The sequence below is a fragment of the Zingiber officinale genome, chromosome 10B (assembly GCF_018446385.1).
Source record: "Zingiber officinale cultivar Zhangliang chromosome 10B, Zo_v1.1, whole genome shotgun sequence".
Lineage (NCBI taxonomy): Eukaryota > Viridiplantae > Streptophyta > Magnoliopsida > Zingiberales > Zingiberaceae > Zingiber > Zingiber officinale.
The window spans coordinates 78,705,214-78,718,511 of record NC_056005.1 but is presented as its reverse complement, the minus strand read 5'-3'; the positions used below and the strand labels follow the sequence as shown (position 1 = coordinate 78,718,511).

General features: G+C 37.4%; 1 long non-coding RNA gene across 1 annotated transcript; it reads left to right on the top strand.

The window, feature by feature from the left end:
• Positions 1-11,553: 11,553 nt before the first annotated feature.
• LOC122028669 lies at positions 11,554-12,191 on the top strand. The gene is made up of 4 exons (XR_006124907.1): positions 11,554-11,669; positions 11,753-11,844; positions 11,944-12,006; positions 12,128-12,191. It is a non-coding gene; the product is annotated as an uncharacterized LOC122028669 (long non-coding RNA).
• The last annotated feature ends 1,107 nt before the right edge of the window (positions 12,192-13,298 follow it).

The following is a 13,298-nucleotide window of genomic DNA, read 5'->3' as shown; positions in this document are numbered from 1 at the left end:
TTACACTAATTTGATCCTAGTGTTTGTCTCTCTACTATAGTATTTGGATCCATGCTATGGAGCACTCCTTTTACCATAATTTAATCAAATAAACTTTTGATCAAAACAAAGCATCCAATCTACATAAAAGTGTAAAAGAGTTAAAATTTTGAAAAGTTTGAAGATGTCTTAAACAGATAATAAAAATGAAATTAAATAAACCTTACCCGTAAAAATGGATGATGAGGAATAGAAATTTATGGATTACTACTTGGTGATGTGTGTTGATTACTATTGCAATTTGAAAGAGGATTGTGGTTTGATTGATAAGAAATCTTGGCTTTTAATACTGCAATATGTTGGCCTTGCTTTTTAATTTGCTTATTCATTTTTTTTTTCTATTTTTGTCTGTTGTTCCATCACTTGTCGATTGCATGTGTTACGACTAGAGACTTCTCCCCATAAACTAGATGAACTAACATCATCACCAAGTATATGTACTCGACTAGGTCTATCTAGTGTTGGAACCCCAAGGTTGGTTTTGGTGTGACCAACAAGTTAAGTTAGGTCCTGTCTGTTTCTAACCTGATGTCTAAGTGTGCAGGAGCTTAGGAACACAGGTACTTGAGCGGAAGACGCAGCTAGCGAGAAGGACGGCACGGGGTGCGTTCGAGGGATGAGGTGCTGCGGAAGAGTACACCGGCGGACGAGAAGGAAGTGTGTGTGGTGGTTCCGAGGTACGAAAGCCAGAGCGGAAGATTGCTCGGGGAGCAAGAGACGCAGCTAGCGCGAAGCTCAGCACGGGGTGCGACCGAGGGACGAAGTCTGCGGATGAGTACGCTGGTGGACGAGAAGGGACACGCGGCAATTCCGAGGGACGAGAAGCCGGAGGGAAGCACGCTCGAGAAGACCGGAAGATGGGTTCGGGTAAGCCCTATTCCGGATGTCAGAGATCACCCAAGCAAGCGGAGCCGGAGCAGAAAGACCCGGACCAGAGGCGAGCTGAACCGGGGAAGAGAGCACGGACCAAAAGTCAACTAGGTTGACTTTTGGCTCCGGGGCGCCCGGAACTGTCCGAGGCGCCCGAAGCTGTCCGGGGTGCCCGGAACTGTTCGGGGCCCCCGGAAGTGACTTTTTCACAGGATCAAGCTTTGACTCGATCCAACCGTTAGGGGATAAATTGTATCCCCCCCAGGGCGCCCGGAACCCTTCCAGGCGCCCCGACCAAGGCTATAAATATAGCCTTGGTCCAGAAGCTTTTCAACAATCACGATCATTCTATTTCCAAACACTTGTATGCTTTAGTTGTAGTTAAGCTTCTGTTTTCTGTGCCTAAACGCTGTAAGAGGCTTCTCCGCCTGAAGGAGTTTTTGAGCTTAATCTTCCTTGGGTTAACAACCACATCGGTTGTAACCAAGTAAATATCTGGTGCCTCGTCTTTTCTTTTATGCTTTTATTTATCTGCTTAATTTATTTTACAAGTGTTAGCTTAGTCGTTCGAGGAAGGGTTGTTTGTTTTTAATTGACAGGTTATTTACCAACCCTTCTAGCCGGCCCAACGGTCCTACAAGTGGTATCAGAGCCGAGACGCCTCAGAAGGACTAATCTCTATCTGAAGCAACAATGGCCGGAGCTAGTGACTACCCATCAACATTCGAGGGGGAGATTTCTTCATGGAAGCAACAAATGAAGGTATTTCTTAACTCTGATATTGGTATTTCTCTAATAATGAAAACAGGTTATGAAGCACCGAAAGACACGAACGGAGAGAAAATCGGCATACACCTCTGGAATGAGAAGCAACGTGAAGAGTCCATGGCAAATGCTCGGGCAGAGTTTCACATTCTAAGCGCAATACCAACTAAAGATTTTGACAGAGTCGGAGAGTACAAAAGCACGAAAGAACTTTGGGAAAAGTTTTTAATGCTCTATGAAGAACCGGTTGAAGTCGTCTCCTCAATAGACATCGAGCCGTCATCAGAAGAATCCGAGATGGAAGAAATTACCAAGACAACCCCAACAGCCGAAGTACATCCCGAGATCGATGATGGGGGAGAATCTTCGGAAGAAATTAATTCAACAGGGGGAGAACCAACGGCCGACGAGGTAAGTAAGGTATGACCTCTACACTCTGAACAACTGGTTCAATTAATCAAATTACCTGAAGATTTTTGTGAACCAAAATTTGAATTATCGAAAGAACTTTTCGGATTAGAAAATCTTCGGTCGAATAATTGTTGCAAATTACAAAATATTTTTTCGAAAGAATTATGCAACTTAGAAATATTATCGAAAATTTTTTCCGGATCTAAAAATTTCGAATTACAAATTACTTTACTGAAAAAGTTTTGTGAATTAGAAATTGATTTATCAAACAAAATTTTTAGATTAAGAAATTTATTATTAATAGATCCCCGCAAACTACTATTGTTAAAAAATTCTTGCAAATTATAAAATATTCCTTCAAACGAATTTTGCACATTGCCGAAAGAATTTTTTATATTGTCGAAAAATTTTATCAAGTTAAAATCTATGCCATCCGAATATTTCTATGAAATTGAAATTCAAAAAATAATAGAAATTAACATGATACAAATTTCTGCATGTATAATCTTTGTGGCGTTAAATCTAAAAAAGATTGATTTAAGAAATTATGATAAGTTAAAATGGAAATTTAAAACTTTCTAATAAATAGAATTAAGAACCAAATAAATAAATAAATGCATAGAAATTTTTTAAATGTTTAAATTTCCTTGCATAAAAGTCTTTTGGGCTTAGAAAGTTTTTTTTAGAAGCTTTTCAAAAAGCTATTGTTGACTTAGAAATATTTTAACAGATAACTTTTCAAATTTTCTAAGTCTTTAAACCCTTAGAATTTTAAACCCCATTTTATTGTGATCAAAGGGGGGAGAAGAAGAAGTATAAGTCTAGGGGGAGGTAGAGAAAATTGAAAATTAAAATTTTCTGTTGAAATTTAATTTTTTCTATCTTATTGCACTTAATTATTGAAAATTAAAATTTTCTGTTGAAATTTAAATTTGTTCTATCTTATTGCACTTAATTGCAATATAAGTTAGTTTATGTTTTATGTTTTTTTTCCTAGCTTAACTTGGGTTGATCACACCAGAAAGGGGGAGATTGTTGGAACCCCAAGGTTGGTTTTGGTGTGACCAACAAGTTAAGTTAGGTCCTGTCTGTTTCTAACCTGATGTCTAATTGTGCAGGAGCTTAGGAACACAGGTACTCGAGCGGAAGACGCAGCTAGCGAGAAGGACGGCACGCGGTGCGTCCGAGGGACGAGGTGCTGCGGAAGAGTACACCGGCGGACGAGAAGGAAGTGCACGTGGTGGTTCCGAGGTATGAAAGCCGGAGCGGAAGATTGCTCGGGGAGCAAGAGACGCAGCTAGCGCGAAACTCGGCACGGGGTGTGACCGAGGGACGAAGTCTACGGATGAGTACGCTGGTGGACGAGAAGGGACACGCGGCAATTCCGAGGGACGAGAAGCCGGAGGGAAGCACGCTCGAGAAGACCGGAAGATGGGTTCGGGTGAGCCCTATTCCGGATGTCAGAGATCACCCAAGCAAGCGGAGCCGGAGCAGAAAGACCCGGACCAGATGTAACACCCATAGGGTTCTTAGCAAAAAAATTTTAGAATAATTTTTATCATGAATAAAAATATGCCTTAGTTAAATTTTTGCTCCTAGCCGAACACTTAAACAAACAAAATAGAAATAAAAATATATATAAGGTCTAGGATTTGAACTCTAGACCTCCCACTAGATGCATGAATAAGATAAGCATTAGACCAAGAGTAATTGTGGTTGAAAAGAAAGGGAAACTATAGTTAAAGGTAAAGAGGTAAAAGCTCTTCTCTTGGGAAGAGAAGTTAGAATTGTCTTCTTCCTCTCTAATGAAGAGATGCTCTAGAATATTCTTTTCTTGCTCTCTAAGAAGGGATGCATCTAGACAATGTTTTCATTAAGAAGATAGTAAAGGAAAGGAGGAAGAAAAATATAGTTTTTCCTCCTCCTCTCATGATGAATAAAAGGGAGAAATGAAAAATGAGTTGGCATTTTGCTCTCATTCTCTCCTACTCTCTCTTTCACCATGACTCTCCCTCCCTCTCCTCTTCTTGCCGAGACCAAGGAGCAAGGAAGCTCTCCTCTAGGAAGGATTCACAAGCAAGGTTCCCTCCTTAGAGAATTTAGTGAAAGATGTGAGTATCCCCTCACTGCAGTACAAGTATCTTCGATCGGTTTCAATCGTAAACGTTTTCTTTTGAAATTTTAAAGATGTCTCTCTTGTAAATTTCAGTCAAGGTAAATATGGGTAGTCACTTAGGGCATGATAGAAAAAAAAAAAAAAAGAAAACTAAGGCCCTACTTACCATGTTTCGGCCTAGGACACAAGAAGGGTGAGATTAAATTTTCTTGTGAGAACATACTTGATTTTAGGCTTCCATGAGGTGTGGATTTTATATGTTGATGGCTTAGTTTCATAATTCGTGTTGCGAAAAAAAAAAAGGACATACTTACCATATGATTCGGCCAAAATGATTTTTAGGCCTTAAGTTAAGAATTTTGGATAGAAATCATGGTAGTTGTACTCCTTCATGATGTATAAAATTTTTACATGTTGATAACCTAAGCTTTTATGTTTTATATGAAATGAAAACCATGAAGACCCTACTGATATGTTTCGGCCTAAACAAAATAAATGGTTTAGGGTTAGAGTTTTGAACTCAATCATGCTTTTTCATGAAGTATAATGCCTTGTATGTGCTTAGATCAAGTTTGCATGTTATATGGTTAAGTTTTATGCTTCATATGGAATAAAATGATATGAAACCCTACTGATATGTTTCGGCCAAATTGAGATAAATAAGTTAGGGTTAGAATTTTGAATTCAAATAGTCTTATTCATGAAGTATGGTGACTTGTATGTGCTTGTACAATGCCTTGTATGTACTTAGATTAAATTTGCATGTTATATGTTTAAGTTTTATGCTTCATATGGAATAAAATGATATGAAACCCTACTGATATGTTTCGGCCAAATTGAGAAAAATAGGTTAGGGTTAGAGTCTTGAACCCAAATAGGCTTATTCATGAAGTATAATGCCTTGTATATGCTTAGATCAAGTTTGCATGTTATGTGGTTAAGTTTTATGATTCATATGGAATAAAATGATATGAGAACCCTACTGATAGGTTTCGGTCAAATTAAGATAAATGGGTTAGGGTTAGAGTTTTTGAACTCAAACATGCGTATTCATGAAAAATAATGTCTTGTATGTGCTTGGAACAAATTTGCATGTTATGTGTTTGAGTTTTTATGCTTCATATGGAATAAAATAATGTGGAAACCTACTGATGTGGTTCGGCCAAGATGGATTAATTGGGTTAGGAAAGAGTTTAAACCTAACTAAACATGCTTATGTATTCTCATGATATGTAGCCTTTGATATATGAGTAGATTAAGCTTTCATGCTTCATGATATGATGAAAATATGCCTTATGATATGTTGCATTGCTATGTCTTATGATATGATAGACTTATGACATGATGTGCCATGTTAATGATATGATATGCTAGACTCATGATATGATATGCCATGTTCATGATATGTATGCTAAGTTCATGAGATGATATGCCATGTTTGATGATTTGAAAATAACATGTTATACTTTATGTTATGATAGGACCATGTTATGTTTCATAATGCATGTATGAATGGCTTATGTAAGAGGAAAAGCCTAAAGAGTTGCTTCCCTTAAGTTGGGACCAAGAGCACTCTTCATGTTATGAAAAAGAGTTGCTTCCCTTAAGTTGGGACCAAGAGCACTCTTCATGTTATGAAAAAGAGCTGCTTCCCTTAAGTTGGGATCAAGAGCACTCTACATGCTATGGTAAAGAGATGCTTCCCTTAAGTTGGGATCAAGAGCTCTCTTCATGATATGACAAGAATTATGACAAGTATGATATGATATGACATGCATGATATTTTACTTTGTAAGGCTTGTACCAAGGGTGAGCTCCATAAGCGCCTCGGGGTCGACGGACTATGAACGGATCTCGTTAAGGGATGGGCTCCTTAGTACGCCCCTAGGTCGATGGACTATGAACAGACCTAGATCCCTAGTAGGTTCGGGGCTAGCTACCCTGTCCTAGGGATTGCGCGCATTTATGTTTACATGTGGTACAAGCCGGGGCCCTTCTCATGTTGATGATATTATGTTCAAGTATATGTATACAATATGTTTTACAAGAAGCATGATGCAAACGTTCATTCCATGATGTATGTTTTGAAAATCATTCTACATCTTGCATCTACATGTTCACATGATATGAAATCCTTACATGAAAATAAAAAGGAGGTATGATATGCTCACCTGACATGATATATGTTTTGATAGGTGTTTCTATGATACGTTTCATGATATGAATTCACATGACATGATAGATTTTCATGAGACATGCTTATATGATATGATATGTTATGATGTGTACTTACAAGCTATGACACATTTTATGCCATGCTATGTTATGTTCCTTATATGATAGGAGACGATTATGTTATGTTCTTCTATACCATTTGATGATATGATATGTTTGATTTCATGTGTCACTTTATGTATTATTGTGATTCGGATTTATGAGTAGGAAAGGAGCTCACTAAGCCCTTTGGCTTATAGCTACACGTTTTCCTTGTACTGCAGATAAAGGCAAAGAATGGATCAGTTAAGGGGAGCAGCAGGAAAGGCGATGAAGATGTGTGTGGAAGTGCTGGTGGATAGATCTATTTATGCTTTTGGGTTATCTAAGTTATGCATGTGAACAATATTGGACCTATGCTTATGATAATGTTCAGCTAGTATGATATCCTACTCATGTTATGTTGGTACGTTTGATTTCACATGCCATGTTAAGTGAATTAGATGCATATGGTAGATGTCAAAAAAATATATATATATAAGTCTTCCACTGCCATGAATCCATATGCATTAGTAAATGATGTCTATGTTAAGTGACGCCCGTCCCTCTAGGGTAGCCTTAGGGGTACCTGGAAGGGCGGGCGTTACACCAGAGGCGAGCTGAACTGGAGAAGAGAGCACAGACCAAAAGTCAACTAGGTTGACTTTTGGCTCCGGGGCGCCCGGAACTGTCCGGGGCGCCCGAAGCTGTCCGGGGTGCCCGGAACTGTCCGGGGCGCCCGGAAGTGACTTTTTCACAGGATCGAGCTTTGACTCGATCCAACCGTTAGAGGATAAATTTTATCCCCCCCAGGGCGCCCGGAACCCTTCCAGGCGCCCCGACCAAGGCTATAAATATAGCCTTGGTCCAGAAGCTTTTCAACAATCACGATCATTCTATTTCCAAACACTTGTATGCTTTAGTTGTAGTTAAGCTTCTGTTTTCTGTGCCTAAACGCTGTAAGAGGCTTCTCCGCCTGAAGGAGTTTTTGAGCTTAATCTTCCTTGGATTAACAACCACATCGGTTGTAACCAAGTAAACATCTGGTGCCTCGTCTTTTCTTTTATGCTTTTATTTATCTGCTTAATTCATTTTACAAGTGTTAGCTTAATCGTTCGAGGAAGGGTTGTTTGTTTTTAATTGACAGGTTATTTACCAACCCTTCTAGAAGGCCCAACAGTCCTACATCTAGTCCCATGATTTGAGCAAATATATCATTCTAATTCACTGGATCATTATAATCTAGTTTTTAAAATCATGTGATTCACCCCCTCTCACATGCATCTCGATCCAACACTAGATATATTTTAATAGCCTATGAGAAAACTATAACAACCTAGGTGCTAGGTAAACTAATGCCTCTGGGCCAATTATAACTTCCAATGTGTTAGGTGTAGGACTTTTGGCCTCCGGGCAAAATATAATATCCAATGGGCTAAGTATATTCTCATTGCCTCCGGGTAAAATATAACTGCCTAAGAGCCAAATATCTTACACTGTCTTTGGGCTAATTTATAATATCCTATAGCTATATCATCTCATGGTCTCTGGGCAAACTATAACAGTCTAAGAGATAGATATATTAGCATTGCCTCTTGACAACTATAACAGTCAATGTGCTAAGCATAGGACTTTCCACCTTCAGGCAAACTATAACAACACCTATATCATGATAGTTTCTGAATTGTACTCTTCCATCAGTCCAAGATGTATTATTTGATCATATATCTTAATGAGGAATAGTTTTATGGTCTTCTCAGATTTATTCAATTACCTTCCCAAATGGGAGTCATTATCATTTCTATCCGCATCACTCATTAATATCCCACAACGGGATAAGATTTATGGTCTTATTAATCGACTTAGTAATATCCCCCGATGGAATTGATTTTCTATCTCATTATTCAGGTTAGTAATATCCCCATACAGAATAGAATTTCTAGTCTCTTTAGTATTCTTACAATTATCTTTGGACCAATTGAACTTTTGACCATTTAGTATTTTTTTTTGGTAATATTACCAATATGATTGCAATGTCATTGGACTTCTTGTATTCTTTCTATTATTTTAATTCCCAGGAGGGATTAGATTTTTTGGTCTTCTCAGTATTGTTACTTGCCCTTACGACTAAGAGATCAAACTCCTCGCCTCGGTCGGGACAAATTGGTCTTCCTTTCTTCATGGTATTCTCATTATTATCCCTAGGTGTGGAATTAATCTTCTGGTCTTCATGGTATTCTTATTATTATCATGGATTGCGTTGCTAATTTTCTGAGCATTCTTATTGTTCCTAAACAACTTTGGTTGGATTTATAGATTTCTTCATATTTTATGTCCTCATTGTAGGTACAGCGGGGGTGAACGAGAGGAGGTGAATTGCGTATAAAATAAAATTAACCTCTTCTCGTACTTTGGACTTAATTAGTAGCACAATTAAAATAGTAATAATAAAACTAAATTAAAAAACTTAAAAGAAAGATTAAGAGGCCAGAGTTTTACATGGTTACAACCTATGTGGTTGTTAATCCAAGACAGTGAAAGATACTAGAAGATCTCTTTTATTGCAGGTGAAGAAGCCTCTTACAATCGTTGAAAAAGCTCAAGAGAATAGTAGGAAAGTGTCACGAGAGCTATAGTTCAAGTTATTGAATATTTTCTAGGTTGGTCTAGGGGTCTTTTTATAGCCCCTGGAAAATATTATCGGCAACTTGAAGGCACCTTTAAAGTGGTTCAAGGCGCCTTCTATCAGATAGATTCTATCTCCTAAGGATAAAACTTTATCCTTACCAACAATCACTAGAAGACGTCTTCTATGGGTTGGAAGGTACTTTCATACTGTTCATTGAAGGCACCTTCCAAGCCATGGAAGGCGCCTTCCATAAGGCAAATCAGTTCCTTAGCTGATCTCTTTGCGTGGGTGATGTTTCGGCCAATCAAATTTGAGCTCACCCGAATCTAACGCTGATCTTCTCCTCGAGCAGCCTTCCTACCTGGTTTCACATCCCTTAGATCGCCGAGCACGTCCTTCTCGTCCGCTGGTATACTCTTCTGTAGCACATTGTCCTTTGGATGCACCGAGCTCGTCGACTCCTTTCCCGTGCCATCCTTCTCACTAGCTGCATCTTTCACTCAACTTCTTGTGTTCCTAAGCTCCTGCACACTTAGACACAAGGATCAAATACAACAGGACCTAACCTAACCTTGTCGATCATATCAAAATTACCACAGTGTACTTACAATCTCCTTCTTTTTGGCGTGCATCAATCCAAGTTAAAGTTAGAGTTAAGCCAAATGAAATAACATAGTAAATTGTGATTATCAAAACAAATTTGCAATGTAATGATTTAAACAATTTAATAAAGATAAAATAAGTACAAGGATAAAAATGATCCTAACTCCCTCTTAATCCTTCCTAACTTTTATCTATTTCTTCACCTTTGATTGTATAAAAAATCATGAAAAATGAAATAAAAGGTTAGAAAAATTTTAAATTATTTTCTAGGCAAACACAACAAAAATTATCAGTAGGCTAATATTTTTAAATATATTCAATTTTTAATAATTAAGCTACTATTTTGACAAAAAATAATTTTAAATTACTTTTTGGTTTTGAAAAATCCTAAATTTTTTTGTCTAATTTAAGTAGAAAAAGATAGACCAGTAGAAAAATTTTCATAGAAATATATTATTTAGTTTAATAGAAATGATTTATTTTACTATAATAATTGAATTTTCGATGATAAATCTTAAAAATATTTTTCAACTTTGAAAATTCTTCTAAAATTTTATGGATATGGAAAATATATTGTCGAATCAAAGTTCCCGAATATCGATTTTCCTAAATTTTTAATATTAAAATTATTTTTTAGAAAATAATTCGTAATAATTCAAATAAAATTTGGAAAATATTGAAAATTTTTATTATGATAAAAAACATCATGTTTTATCAAAGAAAAATAAAAGTTTTTAAAAATAAGTCTAAAAAATGTTTTAAATTTTTAAAATATTATTTATATTAATAAATTCATAGAAAATAATTTATTGGTCAGAAAATTATAAAAAATATTTTTTTGATAGAGAATATTATATTTTATCATAGAAAAATAAAATTTTCAAAATCTAAGTCTGTGATATAATTTTTAAATTTCAAAATACAATTTTTGTTAATAATTTTATAGAAAATAACTCAACGAAAAAATTTTGAAAAAAAAAATCCCTAACAAAATACTATTGTTTAGTATAGAAATTTTGGATAAGAAATTCAAATAGAAAATTTTACTTGAAAAATATTTTTCTAATTAAAAAATTTCTATCCTAATAATTTAAAATTTTAGGATTTTAATATAAAAAAATTTAGAACCCAATATAGATTCCTACCTACTGGATTTACTAAAAATTTTGGAAGTACATAATTTCTAAGGATTTTCTTAATTTGTCCTTGGTGATTTCTTGTAAGATATCGAAAGATTTAATAATAAATATTATTGGACGAAAAATCTTGTTGGATTTTTCCAAAATTTTTAGAAATTTTCTGGAAAATTTTCGGAGCTCGTACGGAGGGTTTTGAGGGGATCGATCGGCAGGGGCGGATAAAGCCTGTTTGGAAAACCCGATTAAAGTGGGATTTGATTGAGGAGTTAACTTAGGTTTTAATTACCTAGACCTAAGTTTATAATCCCTAATTTCCGAGACATTCTCCTCAAACCCGAGCCTCTCTCCTTTTCTCTCGCGTGCGAAGCCTTCCCCATTCCCGATCCTCACCGGCGATTCTCCTCCTCCTTCTCTCGGCGTCGCCGGCATAGGGCAGCCACCGGAGCATTGAGGAGGCAGGCTACCGGCTACCGATTCTTCTTCCCCCCATTCCCTTCTTCCCCGATTTCTTCTCTCCCTCGCGCGAGTTCCCTTCTCCCGAGCCCTCTCTCGCGACTTCTTCTCGCTTGATCGCCAGTCGCCACGAGCTCATCGCCGGCAATAATCCCTCCTCCAGCGTGCCTAGGCCGAGTCTCCTCCTCCCTCTCCTTCTCGAGGCATGGGGTCTTCGTCCTCTTTCTTCCTTGCAGCCGATCGACGGGATCCGGCGGAGCTAGGGCACGACAGGGGTTGATCCGCATCTTTCTTGGTGGATCGAGCCCCTCTCAGCTTTTCTCTTTGACCTATTCATTGGAGGGGGTTGCGGATCATCTCCAGTTGAGGTGGATCGCGCGGATCGATTGAGGTAAGGCTTCGTTGGAAGATTCTGTGAATTCAAAGTCCTTGCTTAATTGGGTTGTTGGTGATGATTTTCCTGTTCTGGATTAGAGGAAGCAGAGGATCAATGTGCTGTGGAATTGCCCTGTTGCTGGTCATTATAAACTTCCCTTCATGAAGCTGTGAAGGTCTTGGGTGAGAAGGTGAGACTCTGTTGAGTAATTTCGGATAGATTTGAAGTGTTTCAAGAAGAATTTTCATGATGATTTCATCTCTTGTGCGGGCTGCGAAATTCTGGACAGGAATGGAAGGAGTTGTGGTGTGGATGGCATTGGCTATTAACAGGGAAGAACAATCCAATTTGGGTAAGTGGTGCTATGGATTGGTTATATTGCGTATTGGATTAGATTTGGGTATTTGATCTTGATGTAGTCTTGGATTAGGGGAAGGCATAGGAACAACACCTTGATGGATTTCTTATGGCAGATCACTGTTCTCTACAACTTGCAGCTGATAGGGTTTCGGCTGAAGGATTGGAGGTCTATCAAGGTGAGTAATGTCTCTGTTTGTTAGGGTTTTAGCAAACTAGTTACTCTACAACTAGGTTTTGGGTTTGATCTTGGAAGAATTGGAGTAGGAAACAATGGTGTTGCTTGAGGATTAATGGATTTGTTAGATGATATGATTAAATCTAAACTAATCTTGTGGACGAACCATGTCTGTTGGGTTTATAATAGTTGATAGTTGATTCAATGGATTAAATGATTAGAAGTTATGTTTAGAAGATTGAAGGATTTAAGGCGCATTGGATTGATTAATAGATTGTGGAATATGTTGGATCTAAAAGGAGATGAATTAAGAATTACTTGGAGGAATAATCAGAGATCAGATTTAGTGGAGTTTCCTAATTAGGCAGGGATTTTATTTAGCTATTTTAATTCTTGTGAATTTAGCTAAATAAAATATATATATATTGATCGCAGGATTTGGATTTGGGACGAGCGTCTCGACATGGGATTTTCAGATGACGATCGACAAATAAGGTGGGTATTTCTTCCTTGGCCTCTATGTAGATTTTCTTGTACTTAGTGCATGGATATTATTGGATAAATTAGGCTGCTTTATCTTATATCATGATCGGTTGCTGTTCTTCCTACATTATACTTATGCTTGACCCTTGTGATGATCTATTTAATTCATATACAGTCTCCACTCTTGATATCTACTCTGTTGTGATTACACGTGTAGAGTATGTCTGGTAGAGATTATCGGGTTGTTGGTATTACCATGCTGATTGGGTATGTGATGCAGACTGTACCTAGATGGGTATGTGTTATAGGAGTCATCTTGTTGACCGTGCATTTACATGTGTTGTGTCCATATGTATTTGTCATGTATTTTTGGAGGAGTTGGGTTGATTGTATGTTTGGGGTATATACACATGCATGTTGTGTTTTTACTGGAGGATACATGTTGATTGTACTTATATAATGTGTACACATGTTTGGTGGGATACGTGGAGGTATCGCCATGATTATATTTACGTTGTGGAGTACTTATGTGGATTCAGAGGTTGCATGGATGATGACGATGTTTGTATCATGACTATATATATATCATGTTCATCATTCATTGCATGCTGGCGACTGTTGTCTCC